The sequence below is a fragment of the Eublepharis macularius genome, chromosome 4 (assembly GCF_028583425.1).
Source record: "Eublepharis macularius isolate TG4126 chromosome 4, MPM_Emac_v1.0, whole genome shotgun sequence".
Lineage (NCBI taxonomy): Eukaryota > Metazoa > Chordata > Lepidosauria > Squamata > Eublepharidae > Eublepharis > Eublepharis macularius.
The window spans coordinates 180,068,572-180,089,510 of NC_072793.1; the positions used below are offsets into that span (position 1 = coordinate 180,068,572).

The following is a 20,939-nucleotide window of genomic DNA, read 5'->3' on the forward strand; positions in this document are numbered from 1 at the left end:
GGTGACTGGGGTACTGGGTTTCCAAAGAGGGAGCCTAGAGGGTTCCCCCTCCCGTCCTCTGGGCATAGAGGGAGGTGAGGGAGGAGATAGCTGTGAATTCCCTGACTTGTGCAGGGGGGTGGACTAGATGTCTCTGGGGATCCCTTCCAGCTCTATGTTTCTATGTTTTTTGCTTCTAATATTGGGACCAGAGACCAGACGCAGCCCCCTGGCAGAAGTCATGGTTTTTAAAGTGAACAAGAATAAAGTTTGTTTAGAAAAACTCACATCTTGAGATAAACATATACGCTTCTATTGAGAGCCAGTGGAGTGGAGCAGTTAGAGGGTCGGACTAGAATCTGAGACATCCACATTCAGACTGCCCATCTGCCATGGAAGATTGGCGAGTGATGGAGGGTCAGAAATACTCTTAGCCTCACCTTCCTCACAGGGTACTTGTGAAGATAAATTGCAGTACAGAAGTATGCCAAGGTAACCATGTGGCTAGACTACTTTAACACACTTCACATGGATCTATCCTTGAAGTCAGAAAATGCAGCTGGTAGACTAGAGAATGCCACAAAGCAGTTACTCTTAGGCTTGAAGCACAGAATGCACCTTAAACACTTCGTACAATTCCTCCATATTCTATTGATTCATAGAAACATAGAATCATAGAATCATAGGGTTGGAAGGGTCATCTAGGGTTCTCTAGTTCAACAGCTTGCCCCATGCAGGAAATTTACAACTAACTTCCCCCACACACCTCCAGTGACCCCATCTCCATGCCCAAAAGATGGCAAAACTACCTTACCCCGAGGTGATGATCGGAATGTCCCTGGGCAGGGACCACGAGAACTAAGCACTGATGTAACCCTTCCTGCCCTCTCCCTCGCGATCTGCCCAGGTTCACAGAATCTGCATTGCTGTCAGATGACCATCTAGCCTCTCCTTAAAAACTTCCAAAGAAGGAAAGCCCACCACCACGCAAGGAGGCCTGTTCTACTGAGGGACTGCTCTAACTGTCAGGAAGTTCCTCCTAATGTTTAGCTGAAAACTTTTTGATTTAATTTCAAGCCATTGGTTTTGGTCCGAGCTTCTGAAGCAGTGGAAAACAGCTCCACGCTATCCTCTATATGACTGCCCTTCAAGTACTTGAAGGTGGTTATTGTATCACCTCTCAGTTGTCTCCTCTCCAGGCTAAACATAAAAAGCTCCTTCAACCTTTCCTCAGAGGACTTGGTCTTCAGACCCCTCACTACCTCTGTTGCCCTCCTCTGGACATGTTCCAGCTTGTCTACGTTCTTCTGAAACGGTGGTCCCCAAAACTGAACACAATACTCTAGGTGAGGCCTAACCAGAGCAGAGTAGAGCGATACCATCACTTTGGGTGATCTGGACACTGTGCGTCTGTTAGTTAGTTATCAGGATCAGTTCCAGGGGCTCTAACTTCAAGGGCAGATCCAGAGTCCACATTTCTCTACAGCTCTCTCCATATGCCTGGACAGAAGCCTTCTCTCTTGCAGTTCCCAGTCAATGGAACCCCCTCAGAAAGACTCCCACAGTTGTATCGTTCCACAGAAGTTGGCGAACAGAATGGTTTAAGAGGGCATTTTAACAGAGGGGAAAGTGTTGGAGCTTTAGAACACACTCTTCTGGACACATCTGGCCAGGCCTGATTCAGACCTCAGTGTCCTCTTAAGAAGCCCTGACCTTCCCTATATTAGATCATTTAACTAACAGCTACAGCAATATACCTCAGTAATGGTTTTACTTATACCTTTACGTATAGGACCCATGTAAATAATGTTACAGAAACTCTGCTTCCATTCTAAGCTTTTATTCCAACATTATTATTCAACATTTTCAATGTTACATAAATCAACAGACAATCGTACCATCCATCATTGCTACACGGATTATTTAAAAAGGAGCAATTACATGAGTCCATAAAAGTTTTTTACTCCAAAAGATGAGCAGATCACAACCAAGAAGCCCCATCTAAAAGAAGCCCCAATTAATTCCCCTTCCAATATTTACAGGATTTGAGAATCTTTTCTCAACAATAGCTGACTGTCCCACTTGCTAAGGGTGCGCATTCTTGGCTAACTCATTATTTTAACTTCAAACATCATACAAGGTTATCTATACTTGAAACGGCTTCTTAAAGTTTGTTCATTCATTCTTGCTACTTTTTATGTTAACGACGTCTATATAAAAATAGTGATTTCAAGTTTCTCATGCATATGAATATCTTTTGGACCCACAACCAATGCACTTTAAATCAAAACTTTATTTCAGTGAAGTTGAACATTCTTGTCCTTCTCAGATGCGTCGATGCCCCTGAGCCTCAACACAGAGGATCTACTGATAAGGGCTAAGAGAATTTGAGTCCAGTAGCACCTTAGAGACTAAGTTTTCAGAATATAAGGTTTCGAGTATAAGGTTTTGAGAGTCCGAGCTCCCTTCTTCAGACACGAGTAGGAATGGAGATCCCTGAGCCTTTACATCCCAGCCAAAGGCGGGTTGCGTATTACAAGCGAGGGCATCAGAATATAAAAGTACAATGTATCTTATTAGGGCAGTGAAATAAGAATCCCAGGTCTCTGTTCAGCCCCGTGGGGAGGGGGATCCATTGATCTGAATGAACTCCATTTATGCAATATTACATTTTAATCTCCCCTTGAAGTTCCGCTGTTTGAGGACAGACACTTTTAGATCAGCAATGGAATGTCCTGGGAGATTAAAATATTCTCCCACTGGTTTGGAGTGTTGTGATTTCTAATATCAGATTTATGTCCATTCATTCTTTTGAATAGGGAATGACTTGTTTGTCCAGTGTAGAGAGCAGAAGGGCATTGCTGACCCTTAACAGCATATATACCACCAGAAGATGAACAACCACCGAATGGTAAAACTGATATTGTTACATCCAGTTATCGTGATATGGGTTAGATCTCACTTCTGATGGACAAATGACCATTTAATTGGGCTACTACTTTATCTCGCACCTCTCTCTATGGCTGTTCAGTTCTGGGCCCTTTCTAGCTGTGAGGCAAAGTTAACTCTATTCCCGCCTGCAAAGACAATGACTATGATTTTCTTGGTGAAATCCAGCAACAGTTTCCTTATATTTCTGGCTATATCTGTTACAACCGTATTGAGTGGTTGGGTCAAAAGGCCCAAGGGGGTTGGAGAAGATATATGCTTGCAGACCTATGGATTTTGACTGCAGAACCCAGAGGTGTGTCATATGTTCCCCAGGGAAGGAAAATGGGAAAGTCACTGAAGTTTCATTGCAGCTTTCTAAACTTTATGAGTTCTAAACTTTATGATTTCTTTGATGGGAAGTAAGCTTTCCCTTCTGACGGAAGCATTTCCCACACTCCAGGCATTTATAAGGTTTCTCTCCTGTGTGAATTCTTTCATGGAGAGCAAGGGTTCCCTTTCGACCAAAGCTTTTCCCACACTCCAGGCATTTATATGGTTTCTCCCCTGTGTGAATTCTCTGATGGACAGCAAGGATTCCCCTTTGACCAAAGCTCTTCCCACACTGCAGGCATTTATAAGGTTTCTCTCCTGTGTGAATTCTTTCATGGAGAGCAAGGGTTCCCCTTAGACTGAAGCTTTTCCCACACTCTAGGCATTTATATGGTTTCTCCCCTGTGTGAGTTCTTTTATGGCGATTAAGGCTTCCAATATCACTCAAGCTTTTTCCACACTCCAGGCATTTATATGGTTTTTCCCCTGTGTGTATTAATTGATGGCGTGTAAGGTACCAAAGTTCACTAAAGCCTTTCCCACACTCTAGGCATTTATATGGTTCCTCCCCTGTGTGAATTCTTTGATGGAAAGTAAGTCTTTTATTATACCTGAAGTCTTTTCCACACTCGAGGCATTTATATGGTTTCTCTCCTGTGTGAGTTCTTTTATGGCGATTAAGGCTTTCTCTCCGACTGAAACACCTCCCACACTCAAGGCATTTACATGGTTTCTCTCCTGTGTGAGTTCTTTGGTGGACTGTAAGGCCTCCATGTTGACTAAAGCTTTTTTCACACACTGAGCATTTATATGGCTTCTCCCCTGTGTGAATTCTTTGATGGACATAAAGGCTTTCGCTCCGACTGAAACCCTTCCCACACTCTGGGCATTTATATGGTTTCTCTCCTGTGTGAGTTCTTTGGTGGAGTGTAAGGCCTCCATATTGTCTAAAGCTTTTTTCACACACTGAGCATTTATATGGCTTCTCCCCTGTGTGAATTCTTTGATGGACATAAAGGCTTCCCCTCCGACCGAAGCTTTTCCCACACTCCAAGCATTTATGTAGTTTTTCCCCTGCATGAAGTTTTTGATGGGAAGCAAGGCTTCCACTGTGTCTGAAGATTTTTTCACACTCCAGGTATTTATATGGTTTCTCCCCAGAGTGAATTCTTTGATGGGAATTAAGGGGTCCGCTCTGATTGAAGATTTTTTCACTCTCCACGCATTCATATTTTTTCATTTTGTTACTGGTTTTCCAATGCGTATTGATATCTGATTTTTCAGAAAAATTTTCTCCACTTGCTGTGCCCTCATTCCCATTGCCTTCTATGTGCATTTTTTCAAGTAGTGGAATTTCATGAGTGTTTTCACCTTGTAAAAGTCCAGAATGACTCTTCTTTTTAGATGGATGTTTTCTTTCCTCCTTTATCCAGGTATCACAATTTTCAACCTTCCCTTTCACATCTGAATACGTATCACCTTTTTCCATCACTGGATGCTCAGAGGTTTCATTCATGGACCCCCACATGCCTCCTGCAGAAAGAAAGAGGAACTTAGTGTGATGATAGGACACAACCTATCTTGTATCATTTACAACCTATCTAGATCAGAGCTTCCTCCTTTGCATTGAGTCTGTAGCCAGTCCCCCCCCCCCCCGCCCTCACTTTCTCTATTCCTTTTAAATTCCACACTGACTAACCTGGCAGAGAAACCATTCCTATGGTAATAACTATAGCCCAAAAGGACAAAAAAGAGAGAATCTACAATGGAGATCCACCCCACCCCACCCTGCCTCCAGGGCTGTAAGTGAGCCTGTTGTTTTAAGTATCTCTTTTCCTGCCTTGGGGGTGGGCTTTGGGGGAGAACAAAACCACCCTTTAAGAGATAGCCAGCCAACTGTGGTTTAACATACACAATAGAGGGTCTGAAAGGAGGAGGACAGCCTCTTGCAGAAGGACAGAAATACGTTTTACAACTAGGGAAAAACAAATGCCTTTTTAACTTTTTCGTTTTCTCTCCGCTCAGATATTGTCATGCTGTTTAGCCGTATGTTCGTTTTTTTAGTGTCAATTGCATGGTAGATTCTTTAAGAGAACAAAATGATGTTCCCAAAATCAGAATTCTCTGTTCCCTGCCGCCACAGGAAGCCTCCTGCTTTGTCCTCGCAATGGAGCAGGTGATTCTTTGGAAATGCCTCTTGGTGGTCTCAGGCTGGCTTCAGCAGTTTTGGCTCACTCAGTCTTATGTCCTTTGAGCCCCCTACTGGGTAATGGGGAGCTATGAAGAATGCTCCCCCACACCTCCCTGGGCTGTCCTTGCTGCCATGGTTGGACAGCCATGTGGGGTAGTGGTAGCGGCTAGGCTGCTGGCATTGGCTATTCAGAGCAGCCTGGTGCCCTCCCCTGGTACCCTGGGTAATTGCCTAGGTCCACCTGGGGGCTGATTAGGGAAGCCTCCTGGCTGAGGGCCAGACCTGCCTTGCTGTGTCCATCAGAGAGAACAGAGATATATGAGTAGATGATCAGATGACAGATGGCAGCCAGAGGAAGAAGGGAACTAGACTGATTTTAATCTGAAGAACAAACCTGGAACCAGTAAGGCAGATTTGACTTTCTCTTTAAACACATCACTTAACCTTCCCAAGGTGAAAAAAGCAACTGTATTGTTTTGGTGTAGGAGTTCAATTGATCCCATATTACTTATTAAAAAATTAAGGAAACCAGGTGGTTCTCTCTATCAAGGCATTCGCTACTAAGAAAGAACACCAGGCCTCAAGAATAACTTTCTTCAGAAATGTAGGAATTCGAAGAATGAACATGAAAACTGACGAACAAAGACTTGCAAAGAAGAGGCAAACTGGGAATGTCATTACTGCTTAGTCTCTCTTTCCCCGCTGAAAGCAAGGTAACTGGACAGCAGCAAAGCCAACCAGGGATGCCCTGAGAACATGTAGTGTCTCTGAACACCTTAATAAAATGGTCTGGTGCTAGAGAGCTTCCCCCCTCGAAAAGCCTCTTTGCTGCTTATGGCTGGGAAAGGAGGGAGCAGAGAAGGGTTCAGAGGAAAGCAGTTGTCAGCACTTGACACTGCATATTATCCTCCAGGCATTGCCTCCTTTGAGGGTTGCCATAAAAAAGGATCCTCTGAGACTTACTTTGTAGATTCCAATCAGCAACCCAAGCTGGGCTTTTATCTATGATATTAAAAATCCTACTATATAATTGAGGAAGCGTGTTTCAGACAACTCACTTTATACCGTGATGCACCACCAGAGGGCGCTGCTGCAGAGGGAAGCCCATACAAGGCATCATGTCCCTCCAGAAAATGTGCTGTGGCAGGAAGGCCAGGCTGGGATCGGGAGGGGAACAGGTGGCAATACTCACCCCCACCTTAACCCAGCTAATATTAGGAGTGGAGCAGGTGGCAATGCCCACCCCCACCTTAACCCAGCTGGTATTAGGAGTGGGGAAGGTGCCAATGCCCATTGACTGCCTTAACTCAGTTGGTATTAGGAGTGGAGCAGGTGGCAATGCCCGCCCTCTGTTTTCACCCAGCTGGTATTAGGAGCGGAATTGATGGCAATACCCACCCCCACCTTAACCCAGCTAATATTAGCAGAAGAGCAGGTGACAATGTCCACCTGCGCCTTAACCCACCTGGTATTAGGAGCAGAGCAGGAGGCAATGCCCGTCCAATGCCTTATCCCAGCTGGTATTAGGAGCAGAGCAGGAGCCAATGCCCACCCCCTGTCAGCCAGTTGGGATCAGGAGTGGACCAGGTGGCAGTGCCTACCCCCTGCATTACGCAGCTGGTATTAGGAGCAGGGAAGATGGCAATGTCTGCTCCCCTTCGGCCATCTAAGACCAGGAGCAGAGTAGGTGGCAATGTCCGCCTTCCCCACCTTCAGACAGCTGTTATTTGGGGTGGAGTAGGTGGCAATGCTGATCTAATGCCTAAACGCAGCTGGTATTAGAAGCAGAGCAGGTGGCAATGCCCACCCCCTGCAATTACCACCCCCTGCCTTAACACAGCTAATATTAGAAGCGGAGCAGGTAGCAATGCCCACCCCCGCCTTAAACCAGCTGGTATTAGGAGCGGAGTAGGTGACATTGCTGATCCAATGCCTTAACGCAGTTGGTATTAGGAGCAGAGCAGGTCGTACCCCCACACACACACACCTTAACAGAGCTGGTATTAGGAGTGGGACAGGTAGCAATGCCCACCCCTGGTAATTCCCACCCCTCGCCTTAACCCAGCTGATAATAGGAGAGGACCAGATGGGAATGCCCACCCCCCGCATTAACCCAGCTGGTATCAGGAGTGGATCAGGTGACAATGCCCACTCCCCTTCACCCAGCTGAGATCAGGAATAGTAGAAGGCAATGCCTGCCCCATTTCACCCGGCTGGGATCAGGCGCCAAGGAGGCAGCAATTCCTGTCCCCCTTCAACCTGCCAGAATGAGGAGCAGAGCAAGGGCAATACCCGCATCCCCTTCACCCATCTGGTATTTGGAGTGGAGTAGGTGGCAATGCCCACCCATTGCCTTAGCACAGCTGGCTGTAGTAGCAGAGCAGGTGACAATGCCCACACCCCACCATAACCCAGTTGGTATTAGTAGCAGAGCAAGTGGAAATGCTCGCCTCTCTTCACCCAGAAGGGATCAGGAGCAAAGCAGACGGTGATGCCTGCCCCCTACACCTTGCTGGGATCAGGAGTGGAGCAGATGGCAGTGCCCACCCCAGCTATCACGCAGGATCAGGAGTGGAGCAGGTGGCAATGCCCACCTCAGGTTTTCACCTGGCTAGGAGCAAGTGTAGGGTAGAAGGCCATACACTTCTTCCTTTCTCAGCCAGGATAAGGAGCGGAGAAGGTGGCAATGCCCACCCCCTTCAATCTACCAGAATAAGTCACTGAGTAGGCGGCCATGCCCACCGCCGCCTTAAGCCAGCTGGTATTAGAAGTGGAGCAGGTGGTAATGCTCACCTCCCCCCACCTTAACACAGCTGGTATTGGGAGCGGAGCAGGTGGCAATGCCTATCACCTGCCTTAACACAGCTGGGATTAGGAGTAGAGCAGATGGCAATGTCCACTCCCACTTCCGCCAGCTGGGATCAGGAGCAGAGCAGGTGGCAATGCCTGCCCCTCTGCCATAACCCAGTTGGGTTTAGGAATGAAGCAGGTGCTAATGCCCGCCCTGTCCCGTGCCTCCACCTGTCTGGGATCAGGCCCAGACCAGGATGTAATGCCCTTCTTCCCTTCACCCAGCCAGGATAAGGAGCGGAGCAGGTGCCAATACTCATTCCCTTTAACCTACTGGAATCATGCACTGAGCAGGTAGCCATACCCACCCCCTTCACCCATCTGTAATCAGGCATGGAGCAGAAGGCAATGCCTGTTTCCCCTTCACCCGTCTGCGATCAGGAGCAGAGCAGGTGTCAATGCCAGTCCTCTTTACCCAAAGGACAACCAATATCAGGTGTGGAACAGGTAGCAAAGCCCCCCATCCATTCACATGACCGAGATCAGGCATGGAGCAGGTAGCAAAGCCCACCCCCCTTCATGTGGTTGAGATCACACGTGGAGCAGGTGACCTCCTTCATCGGTCAGGATCAGTGACGGAGGAGGAGGGAATGCCTGCCTATCCGCCCTCTCCTCTCTAGAGCCCATTGTATTTTTCCCCACAATGGGCTTTGTTGCTAGTATAGAAATAATACAAATGGAAAGTATATTTTGACCTTGTGGAGACAGGAAGGGATGTTGGATTCAGAAGGGTCCCTCTCAGCTCTGTGATTGTATGAAAAGGAGCTGGCCGGGAGCTTCCAAACATACCTCCAGGACCTCTCTCACTGGGGCTGCTGCTTTCTTCTTCCGGCTGGTACAGCTTTCCTTCATCGGTGGCTTCATCCCCTGTTCTTTCAGCTGGGAAACCCACAAAATCTTCCTCAGATATTCCTCTTCCTGGACTGTATTCCGAAGCTCTTACGGGCTCCGGTTCAAATGACTGCGCTGGGGAGGGGGTTTGAATAGAGACCCTCGGTGAGCCTAGGTGAAGGGCAGGAGAGCTGTGTAAGCAGTCCGCCTCGCTCTCCGCCACTGAATATGTGCTTAGGGATAGGAAAAAACTAAGCCATGCGTACACTACAAGGCACAACAGCCAGCCTCCCAACAGGGTGAGATGCTGCCAGCTCTCGCCCAGAGGGAATGCCGAGAGATTAGGAGCCATTGACTTCTGCCCCACCAGCCGTGGACGTGCAACATCCCTGACAAGAGAGATGCTAGAGATAATTCCTCTTTGACAGCCTTCGGATATTCCTTCCCCTTTTGTCCCTTTTGATCTGAGCCCCCACTAAGATCCTGCCTGGCAATCAAGAGCCATCAAGATTCTCTGGAAAATTGTATTCCTCCTGGGAATACTTAATCTAGAATTCAAAGTACATAACCCATACCGAAGTAACCATTAAGGTCTTTGATCCAAAGGACCGCTTTAACAACAACAACAACAACAACAACAACAACAACATTCAATTTATATACCACCCTTCAGGATGACTTAACACCCACTCAGAACGGTTTACACTCAGATCAAAGCAGCTACCTGCCAATCCTTCTTCTGCATCAAAGATCAGGAGAAAGGGCTCTTCTTCTCCTTCCATCCTGGAAATTAGGTCAGGTTTCGCAATCTCTGGTCCTTTTATGATAAAAAGAAAAGAAAAAAATTGTGACTCTTCTGTGTGTTCATTTATTGAGCAATTCCAAGCCAGAATTGGGTGCCCTGAATTGGACAGCCCAATTGAGCCTGATCTCGTCAGATCTCAGAAGCTAAGCAGGGTCGGCCTCAGTTACTGCTTGGATGGGAGACTTCCAATGAAGAAGAGGGTTGCAGAGGGAGGCAAGGGCAAACCACCTCTGTTCGTCTCTTGCCATGAAAGACTTGAAAGCACTCCCCATTCCATTCCAGGAAGAGGGGCAGGGTGGCATGGAACCATATTTGGCACTGGCAGTTCCCTCTCTGCCAAGAGGAGTTGGAAATGCCAGCTGAGAACTAAGCCAGTGGCTGAGAAGCCAGCAGAGTCCCCTCCGTAGCCACATCTCAAACCAGGTAACACAAGACCCAAAGTGGGAGGAAGCCCCCTGCTTAGACCCTCCCGCCTTCTCCATATCTAGGCTCACTTGGTGCCACTTCTGCTTTTAGTCCAGACACAGGGATGCCAGAGGGAGGGGGCTCCTTCTCCACCCTCCCCTCCCCACATCAGAGGATCAGCGGAGGGATCACAGAGAGTGGCTGAGATCAGCCACCGGGCTAGAGCAGACAACCAGACCACGTCCTCCCTCAAGAAGGAGTTCTTCACAGTCACTTCTCACAGCAAGAAGGAGGCAGCCCAGGAGAAAGGGACCCTCACCCAGAGAGGCCACGGTCCCAAAATTCTCCAGCATGACTTCCTTGTACAGGGCTCTCTGCGCTGGGCTCAACAGGTTCCATTCTGTCTTGGAGAAATACACAGCCACCTCTTCAAAGGAAACCAGGCACTGCAAAAAGAAGAAAGTTTCTTTATATCTCTGGAAAGGTGGTCCATGAGAAAGAACATCCAAAGGGTTCGTGTGACGTAGTGGTTAGAGTAAAGGAATAGGACCTGGGAGGACTGAATTCGAATCCCCTCTCTGTCATGGATGTTTCTCCGGGGACATTGGGCCCTTCATAGTCTCTCAGCCTAATCTACCTCACAAGACTGTTGTTGGGAGGTATAAGTGGTGGAGCAGAGAACAGTATGAAAACCTGCTTTGGGTCCCTGATCAGTGACAAAAAGAGGGATACTATTTAAAAACCAGAAATAAATAAATCATAAGAAAAACCAGGGATGGCAAAACGAAAGTGGAACAAAGAGGAGGGGAGAAGACCCCCCCCCCATTCTTCCTTGGGGTACGTGACGCCTGGGGGGGACTCTCCTTGTCTGCAGGGGGCCAGCAACCAAGTTGGAAAGAGGCCAAAGATATCCCTGAAGAAGAGCAAATACTTTTCCAGGGGACATTTGTAACACGATATTGTTTTCTTCTCTGAACATGTAATTCTACACAGCAGGTGACCATTTCCCTCCTTCCAAAAGGGCAGTCTCAAAATCTTGGGGCACCAGAACCAAGGGGAAGGAACCCAATCCGCTGAGCCTTGCAACAGAGAAGGACCCCTTCCTCACATCCTCTGTGCATCGCCTCCTTACCTGAGCCGGCGGCATGGTCGGTCTTTTCCCTTCACCACGCAGAGGAGACAGCCAAGAAACAGCTGAGGGGATCTTTCTCCTGCTCCCTGGGAGGGAGAGAAAGATGGAGGGAAATGCTTTTTGTTTCACACAAATTTCTATGGCAGTGTATTAAGAGTCCCCTCCCCAGCCATTCTTTACGAGTGAAGGTCCCACCTTCCTCATCCGTTTGTCCCCCTTCCTTTCTGGCCATGTTTCCTCCCAACTTCCCCAAATCCTTTCCTGGCTGCTGAGTGCCTGACCCTGCCGGGAGCCACACCTCCCCCCTGAGGGAAGACAAGACCCTCCAGCCTGCCCCACACAACTAGGAGGATGTTGTGGGAAGGAGGTGCCCTGAAGTGACGGATGTGAGACTGTAGGTGGGAGATGCCAGCTAGGAACTGAAATCTCCCCACACAGAGAAAATATTTCTGCCCTCTTTCCCTGTTTCCCATGATGCTTTTCTGTGGCAGGAGGATTTTAGCAGAGGGAAACCTCCCAACATGGGTTCTTCCTTGTGCAGTCTCAGGAGAAGCCAATTTGAATGCCTGTGTGGAGAAAGCAGGGGGAAGCCCCTGAAATTGCCATCCAGTCCTCCACCTCTGGTGTCTCCCAGCTCTTTCTCCTGGCTATGAGGGTCAGGTCCCTACTCTAGTCAGGGACAGTTTTTTCTTGTCTCCTGACCCTAAAGAGATCCTGCATTGCGGTTGATCATCTAGCCCGAAGCGGGCTTGGAGGGAGAAGCCCGCTTTGCACATGCTCAGAGGATGAGAAAAGTCACAGGAGATTGACCAGGATGGCAAAGCAGAGGGAAGGTGGGAGACTGGGGGGTATCTAAGGTGTTTTCCAAAGGGGGGAGGAAGGCTTGTTGCTGCTGGAAGAGCCAAAACAAGGCAGTGACAAGAGGACTTAGCATGGCAGGTTTCCCCATATATTCCATGCCCGATCTTCCGATAGTCCCCTCATCCCCACCAGTTTCTTTTAAAATCAGGGAACCGAATTGGTATATCTCTCTTGACATCACATTATAATATGATGCGAATCAAGTTCTTTGAATTCCCAGTGTTCCCTTTTTTAACCAGGAAATCTACAGCCCTCTTTGGTGTGAAAATAACAGGAGAAAGGCATATTTCTGCAAAGAAAGGGGTAGAGATTTGCTTTTTTTAAAGCCAAATTGAGGAATTCTGAGAACCCAATAGACACATTGTTATAGCAACAGTCAACTGACATTTTAAAAAAAAAAATCCCTTCTCGCTTTTGCAGACGAGGAAATGGCTGCAACAGAGGCGGGGGAATGAATGCAGCATAGGTGGGAGGGTGGAAATCCACTTTCCCATCCACAAGGTAGGAATCGAGTTTGGTAAGGCGGGGAGAGGGGGCAGGTCTCCCATCAGCCGCTGGCCAAGCCCCCCCCCCTCCACCTCGGCTCAATCCTGCTGCACCCCCCACTGCTTTACAGGTAGGAGGAAACTCCAGGATTTGGGGGGGGGGGTTAAGAGGAACCGCCAAGGGTCTGCTCACCTCTCCTTGGGGTAAACGGGGGGATTTCCCCTCTTCTCCTCTCCTCTCCACCCGCAAGCAGTTTCTGCTCTCCACTCCACGCGATTTGAACTCACCAAAGGCGTCTGGGATGGAGCAGATGAAACTCCCGCATTCCAAAGGAGGGAGGGGGCATGGCAGGAAGTGACCTCAACAGCCCCCTCCCCACTGCCCCTCTAGGAGTTGGGACTCTCCCACTTTAACCCTGTGGTTGAGTCGTTCCCCCCCCCCCCCGCCTATTCCTGCTTTGCGCTCCTCGGAGACTGGGGACTGGGTTTCCAAAGAGGGAGCCTGGAGGGTTTGGGTTTTTTTCCTTCCTCTGGGCATAGACGGAGTTGAGGGTGGGGAGAGAGAGCTGTGACTTCCCTGCCTTGTGCAGGGGAGTGGACTAGATGACTCTGGGGATCCCTTCCGCCTCTACGTTTCTATGTTTTGTGCTTCTAATATTGGGACCAGAGACCAGAGGCAGCCCCTGGCCATGGTTCAGTCCTTGATAGGAGGGCAGTTTTGTCTTCTGCAGCTGTTCTGTTCTATCGCCAAGTAGTAATTTCTTTTGAGGGGGGGGGGGAAGAGGGGCTTTAACATCCACAAAGGTTACGGAGAAACGGGTGGGGAGGTTTCTCTGGAAGTCCCAAGCAGGCTGACAGAAATAACGGCACTTTAGTTAACCCCTTTGGCCCACTCCTGCATGGCTCCTGAACAGAACTCTGTCAATCAAGTTGCCTGTTCTGAAGCACTTCTTATTTTGCTGTCCTAATTTCTTTCCTACCTCTGGGTGGGGAAATACCTAGAGATGTGGGTGTGGAGCCTGAGAAGAGCGGGTTTACGGGAGGGGCAGGACCTCAGCACGGCTATAATGCCAGAGATTCCACCCACCAAAGGAGCCTCTCGAGATTAGCAGTAATTCCAGGAGATCTCCAGGTCCCTACTGGAGGTTGGCATGCCCATCTTGTTTGTATCTGAGATGGGGGCATTGTTTTCACAGTAGCATTTCATGGCTGGGAGACAGCAACGGAGCCAAGGTAGAGAACCATGGCCCCTGATTTGTCATTTATTGATTTATGTATTTATTTAAAATGTTTCTTAGCCAAAGGTAAAGGTAAAGGTAAAAGTAGTCCCCTGACCAATGGGGGGAGGTTGTATCACAACGTGTTCTTGGCAAACTTTATGTTGTGGGGTGGTTTGCCATTTCCTTCCTCAATCTAAGCTTTACCTCCAGGAAACTCATATTACTGACCTCGGAAGGATGGAAGGCTGAGTCATCCTTGAGCTGGCTACCTGAACCCGGCTTCTGCCAGGATCGAACTCAGGTGAGCAATGGGGCCAAGGTAGAGAACCACAGCCCTAGATTTTCATTTATTGATTTATTTATTTTAAATGTTTCTTAGCCACCTTTCCACCTCAGAGGAGCTCAATATCCTGTCTCACAGAGTGGCCAATCAGTTGCCAGCCGGTTGCTATGGAGAGCAAACAGGGCGTAGAGGCTGAGGCCTTCCCCTGAAGTTGCCTCCTGCCACCGGGATTCAGAGGTTGGCTGCCTCTGAACATGGAGGTTCCCTTTAGTCGCCATGGCTACTAACCCTTGAATGACCCCTCCTCCATGACTCTCGTGACTCACCTTTTTTTCACAGCCTCCCCTGACAGGGAATTCCACATCAATCCCTCATTAGGTAAAGAAGTATTTCCCTTTGGCCTGTCCTGAATCTACAAGCAGATACTGGAAGTTGTGATTTTGGTTCCAGTCTGCATCTCCTTACGCTTGCCTGTTTTGAACTTTATTTGCCACTCTGCTGCCCACTCGCCCGTTTTGTGGATTTCTTCCTGGAGCTCTTCACAGGTGGTTCCAGTTTTCTCCATCCTGAAGAGTTTGGTGCCTTCTGCAAACTTGGCCACTGTGCAGCTCACCCCCAGTTCTGGATTATTTAGGAATAACTTAAATAGCACCGAACCCAATACCAATCCTTGTGGGGCCCCACTGCTTGCTTACGTCCGTCGGGGGTAGAGTCCATTTATCCCTACTCTTTGCTTCCTGTCATTTAACCCATTTTTAATCCATAAGAAGACCCATGCCTTTATTCCATAACTACTATAAGCGCCCTATTAAGAAGCCCTAACCTTTCCTATATCATTTAACTAATGGCCAGAGCAATACCTCAGTAATGGTTTTACTATTATTAACGGGTATAGGACGCAAGCAAATACAATAACAGCACCTCTGCTTCTGTTCTAAGCTTTTATTCCAACATTATTATTCAACATTCTCAACGTTAGATAAATCAACAGAAAATCACAGCATCCGTCATTGCTATATGGATTATTTAAAAAGGAACAATGTTCTCCCACCGGTTTTGAGTGTTGTGATTTCTAATATCAGATTCATCTCCATTCATTCTTTCGACTAGGGACTGACCTTTTTGTCCAGTGTAGAGAGCAGAAGGCCATTGCTGACCCTTAACAGCATATATACCACCGGAAGATGAACAACCGAATGGTAAAACTGGTGTTGTTACGTCCACTGATCGTGATATGGGTTAGATTGCACTTCTGATGGACAGACGGATATTTAATTGTGTTACTACTTTATCTCTCAGCTCTCTCCAAGGCTGCTCAACTCTCGGCTGTTTCTAGCCATGAGGCCAAGTAAACCCTATTCCTGCCTGCAGAGACATCCTCTATGATCCTCTATGAGTTACTTAATGAAATCCAGCAATGGTTTTCTTATATTTCTGGCTATATTTATTGCAACCGTATTGAGCAGTTGTGTGTCAAAAGGCCCAAGGGAGTCGGAGAAGCATTATGCTGATAGACCTGCGTGAACTCTTTGGTGGAAATTAAGGTATCCACTAATCTTGAAGCTTTCTGGTGGGAAATAAGGTTTCCCTTCCGACTGCAGCATTTCCAACACTCCAGGCATTTATAACGTTTCTTTCCTGTGTGAATTTTCATGGATGCATCCACTATCACTGAAGCTTTTCCACAATCCAGGTATTTATATGGTTTCTAACCTTTATGAATTCTTCGGTGGGAATTAAGCTTTCCCTTCTGACTGAAGCATTTCCCACACTCCAGGCATTTATATGGTTTCTCTCCTGTGTGAGTTCTATTATGCTGTGTAAGGCCTCCATGATGCCTAAAGCTTTTTTCACACTTTGAGCATTTATATGGTTTCTCCCCTGTGTGAATTCTTTTATGGCGATTAAGGCTTCCACTATCACTGAAGCTTCTTTCACACTCCAGGCATTTAAATGGCTTCTCCCCTGTATGTATTCTTTGATGGGAATAAAGTCTTTCCCTCCGACTGAAGCATTTCCCACACTCCAAGCATTTATATAGTTTTTCTCCTGCATGAAGTTTTTGATGAGAAGCAAGGCTTCCACTGTGTCTGAAGATTTTTCCACACTCCAGGCATTTATATGGTTTCTCCCCTGTGTGGATTCTTTGATGGACAGAGAGTATTCCTCTCAGACTGAAGGTTTTTCCACACTCCAGGCATTTATATGGTTTCTCCCCTGTGTGGATTCTTTGATGGAAAGCAAGTATTCCTCTCAGACTGAAGTTTTTTCCACACTCCAGGCATTTATATGGTTTCTCCCCTGTGTGAATTCTTTGATGAACAATAAGTATTCCTCTCAGACTGAAGGTTTTTCCGCACTCCAGGCATTTATATGGTTTCTCTCCCTTGTGGATTCTTTGATGGACAGTAAGGTTTCCACTCTTACTGAAGCATTTTTCACACTCTGGGCATTTATAAGGTTTCTCACCTGTGTGAATTCTTCGATGGGAAGCAAGGCTTCCACTGTGTCTGAAGCTTTTTCCACACTCCTGGCATTTATATGGTTTCTCTCCACTGTGAATTCTTTGATGGGAAGTAAGGCTTTTATTATCACTGAAACCTTTCCCACACCCTGGGCATTTATATGGTTTCTCCCCTGTGTGAATTCTGTGATGGGAAGAAAGGCTTTCCCTCCGACTGAAGCCTTTTCCACACTCCAAGCAATTATATGGTTTCTCCCCTGTGTGAATTCTTCGATGGGAATTAAGGTGCCCACTCTGACTGAAGCATTTTTCACACTCTGGGCATTTATAAGGTTTCTCTCCAGTGTGAATTCTTTGATGAGAATTAAGGTGTCCAGTCTGACTGAAGATTTTTCCACACTCCAGGCACTTATATTTTTTCTTTCTGTTATCGGTTTTCCAGTCTATGTTAATATTTGATTTTTCAGAAAAAATTTCCCTTGTGCCCCCATTTCCATTGCCTTCTATGTACATTTTTTCAAGTAGTGGAATTTCATGAGCATTTTTACCATGTAATAGACCAGAAATACTCTTTGTTTTAGATGGATGTTTTCTCTCCTCCTTCCTCAGGGTATCACAATATTCAACCTTCCCTTTCACATCTGAATATGTATCCCCATTTTCCATCACTGGATGCTCAGACGTTTCATTCACAGACTCCCACATGCATCCTGCAGAAAAAAATAGAAGCCCGCTGTGATGATACGACACAACGTATCTTGTATCATTTACAACCTATCTAGATCAGAGCTTCCTCCTTTGCTTTCTGAGGGTTGTGTTTGCACTCTGGGAACGCTCAGGGGTTAAGTTCACACAGTCTGTAGCCAGTTCCCCCTCCTCACCTTCTCTATTCCTTTTAAATTCCACGTGGACTAACCTGGCAGAGAAACCATTCCTATGGTAATAACTGTAGCCCAAAAGGACAAAAAAGAGAGAATCTACAATGGAGATCCACCCCACCCCACCCTGCCTCCGGGGCTCTAAGTGAGCCTGTTGTTTTAAGTTTCTCTTTTCCTGCTTTGGTGAATTTAGAGGGGGAGGGCTTTGGGGGGCTTTGGGAAAGAACAAAGCCACCCTTTAAGAGAGAGAGAGAGAGAGAGAGAGACAGTTGTGGTTTAACACACACAATAGAGAGTCTGAAAAGAGGTGGCCAGCCAGTTGTAGAAGAAGGAAAGAAATAAGTTTTACATCTAGGGAAAAATTGACGTCTTTTTAACTATTTCATTTTCTCTGTGCTCAGATGTTGTCATCTTAAGCTGTTCAGCCATATGTTCTTTTTTGAGAGTCAATTGCATGGTAGATTCTTTAAGAGAAAAAACGGTGTTCCTGAAATTAGAATGTTCCTTACCACTATAGAAAGCCTCTTGCTTTTTCCTCGCAATGGAGCAGCTGCTTTGTTGGAAATGCCTCTTCATGGACTCAGGCTGGCTTCAGTGGTTTTGGCTCACTCAGTCCTGTGTCCCCTGAGCCCCTTACTCGGTTATGGGGAGGTAGGAAGCCGCAGAAGGCAAAGAGGGAGAAGAGGATGGGCCACCTGCTCTCACCCCCCAATAATGGGAGGGAATTAGTGAACATGGTCCCCCATGCCTCCCTGGGCTGTCCTTGCTGCTGTGGGTGGGCAGCCAGGAGAAATAGTGCTGGTGGCTGGGCTGCTGGTACTGGGTACACAGAGCTGAGTGGTGCCCTTCCCCTGGCACCCTGGGAAATTGCCTAGGTCTGCCTCGTGGCTGATTAGGGCACTCTTGTGGCTGAGGGCCAGACCTCCACTGCAGGGGCCATCAAAGATCACAGAGATCTACAGGCAGATGAGCAGATGAGAGATGGCAGCCAGAGGAAGAAGGTAACTAGACTGAGTTTAATCTGAAGAACAAGACTAGAACCAGTAAGGCAGATTTGCCTTTCTCTTTAAACACATCACTTAACCTTCCCAAGATGAAAGAGACAACTACATTGCTTTCAGTGTTCATAACCCAGCCAAGCTCATTGGAGGAGAGGGTCAGACTCTGAAGAGAAACAAGGCCACAGAAATCCACCAGCCCCTGGGAGGAAGTGCAGGCATCCCACAGCCCCACAACAGACCGAAGCAGCTACCTGCCAGTCCCTCTTCTGCGTCAGAGATCAGGAGAAACGGCTCTTCTTCTCCTTCCAGCCTGGAAATGAGGTCAGGTTTGGCAATCTCAGGTCCTTTTATGAGGAAAAAAACCCACAAAACTGTGACTCTTCTGTGTGCTCATAAACTGAGCAATTGCAAGCCAGTATTCCTACTCATGCAGAAGTAATAAGGGCAAGGTGGTATGGGGCCATATTTGGAACTGGCAGTTCTGTGCCTCCTCCCCGCCAAGATGCGATGGGAATGCCAGCTGAGAACTAAGCCAGTGGCTGAGAAGCCAGCAGAGCCCCCTCCATAGCCACATCTCAAACCAAGTAAGACAAGACCCAGAGTGGGAGGAAGCCCCCTGCTTAGACCCTCCCGCCTTCTCCATATCTTAGGCTCACTTGGAACCTCTTCTGCTTTTAGTCCAGACACAGGGATGCCAGAGGGGGGGGGCTCCTTCTCCACAATCCCCCCCACATCAGATCACCAGACGATGGATCACAGAGAGTAGCACAGATCAGCCGCTGGGCCAGAGCAGGCAGCCTGACCACGTCCTCCCTCAGTAAGGAGTGACTGTTCCTTACAGGGAGGCAGCCCAGGAGAAAGGGATCCTCACCCAGAGAGGCCACGTGCCCAAAATTCTCCAGCATGACTTCCTTGTACAGGGCTCTCTGGGCTGGGCTCAGCAGGCTCCACTCCCCTTTGGAAAAATGCACAGCCACCTCTTCAAAGGACACCAGACACTGCAAAAAGAAGAAAAAGAAGAAAGTTTCTTTATATTGCTGGAAAGAAAATCCAAAGGGACAATGTTACATCATGTTTAGAGTAAAGGAATAGGACCTGGGAGGACTGAGTTCGAATCCCCTCTCTGTCATGGATGTTTCTCTGGGGACATTCAGCCCTTCACAGTCTCTCAGCCTGACCCACCTCACAAGACTGTTGGGAGGGATAAATGGGGGAGAGGGGAACAGTGTGAAAAGCTGCTTTGGGTCCCAGATTAGTGAAAAAAGAGGGATGTAATTTTAAAAACAGGAATAAATAAATCATAAAAAATCAGGGATGGCAAAAACACAGAGGAGGAGAGAAGTCCCCCCAATTCTTCCTTGGGGTATGTAAGGGGTGGAGGCTCTCGTCTGCTGGGGGCCAGCAGCCAAGTGGGGAAGAGGCCAGAGATATCCCTGAAGAGGAGCAAATCCTTTTCCAGGGGACATTTGTAACACAGTATTTTTTTCTTCTCTGAACCTGTAATTCTACACAGCAGGTGACCATTTCCCACCTTCTAAAGGGGCAGTCTCAAAATCTTGAGGCCCCAGAACGGAGGTGAAGGAACCCGATCCGCTGAGCCTTGCAACAGAGAAGGACCCCTTCCTGACATCTGTGTGTGCATCCCCTCCTTACCTGAGCCGGCGGCATGGCTGGTCTTTTCCCTTCACCACAGGGAGGAGACAGCAGAGAAACAGCCAAATAGGTCTTTCTCCTGTTTCCTGGCAGGATGAGAAAGAAAGAAAGAAGGAGAGAAATGCCTTTTGCTGCATACAGATTTCTATGCCAATCCCTTCAGTGCAGCTCTCTCTGGATTTGCTTTGGGGCACAATTCAAGATCTTGGATCCCGAGTCTTTGGCCTGGTATCGCTCCCTCCCTCCAGCCATTCTTTACAGGGAGAGATCCCACCTTCCTTATCCATTTGTCCCCCTCCCCTTCTGGCCATATTTTCTCTTAACCTCACCAAACCCTTTCCCGGCTGCTGAGTCCCTGACCCTGCCGGAAGCCACAGCGGTCCCCCCTCCCCTCTGAGGGAAGACAAGACCCTCCAGCCTTCCCCTCACAACTAGGAGGAGGAGACGGGGATGAGGTGGGGGAGCTCTGAGGTGATGGGAGGGCCTGCCTGATTCAAGGCAGCAGGTGGAACGTCCTGGGGGAGAGTGGCCCTCCGGTTTAACCAGCCTGAGGTGGGCTCTAGTGGGGAGTGGGTCTGTCTTCCAAGGCTGCTCAAGGACTCTCCGTCTTTCCCTCCGCATGACTCGCTGCCACTGCTGT

At 47.8% G+C, this 20,939-nt stretch overlaps 1 long non-coding RNA gene and 1 pseudogene across 1 annotated transcript; both read right to left on the reverse strand.

Annotated features, from left to right (window-relative positions):
* The window catches only part of LOC129327968 (zinc finger protein 850-like), a 63,467-nt pseudogene extending 43,093 nt beyond the window's left edge, over positions 1 to 20,374 (reverse strand).
* On the reverse strand, positions 9,854 to 13,143 carry LOC129327276 (uncharacterized). Its single transcript, XR_008596798.1, has 4 exons — positions 13,089 to 13,143; positions 11,455 to 11,540; positions 10,642 to 10,768; positions 9,854 to 9,929 (listed from the first exon to the last, which is right to left on the reverse strand). It is a non-coding gene; the product is annotated as an uncharacterized LOC129327276 (long non-coding RNA).
* Positions 20,375 to 20,939: the final 565 nt, after the last annotated feature.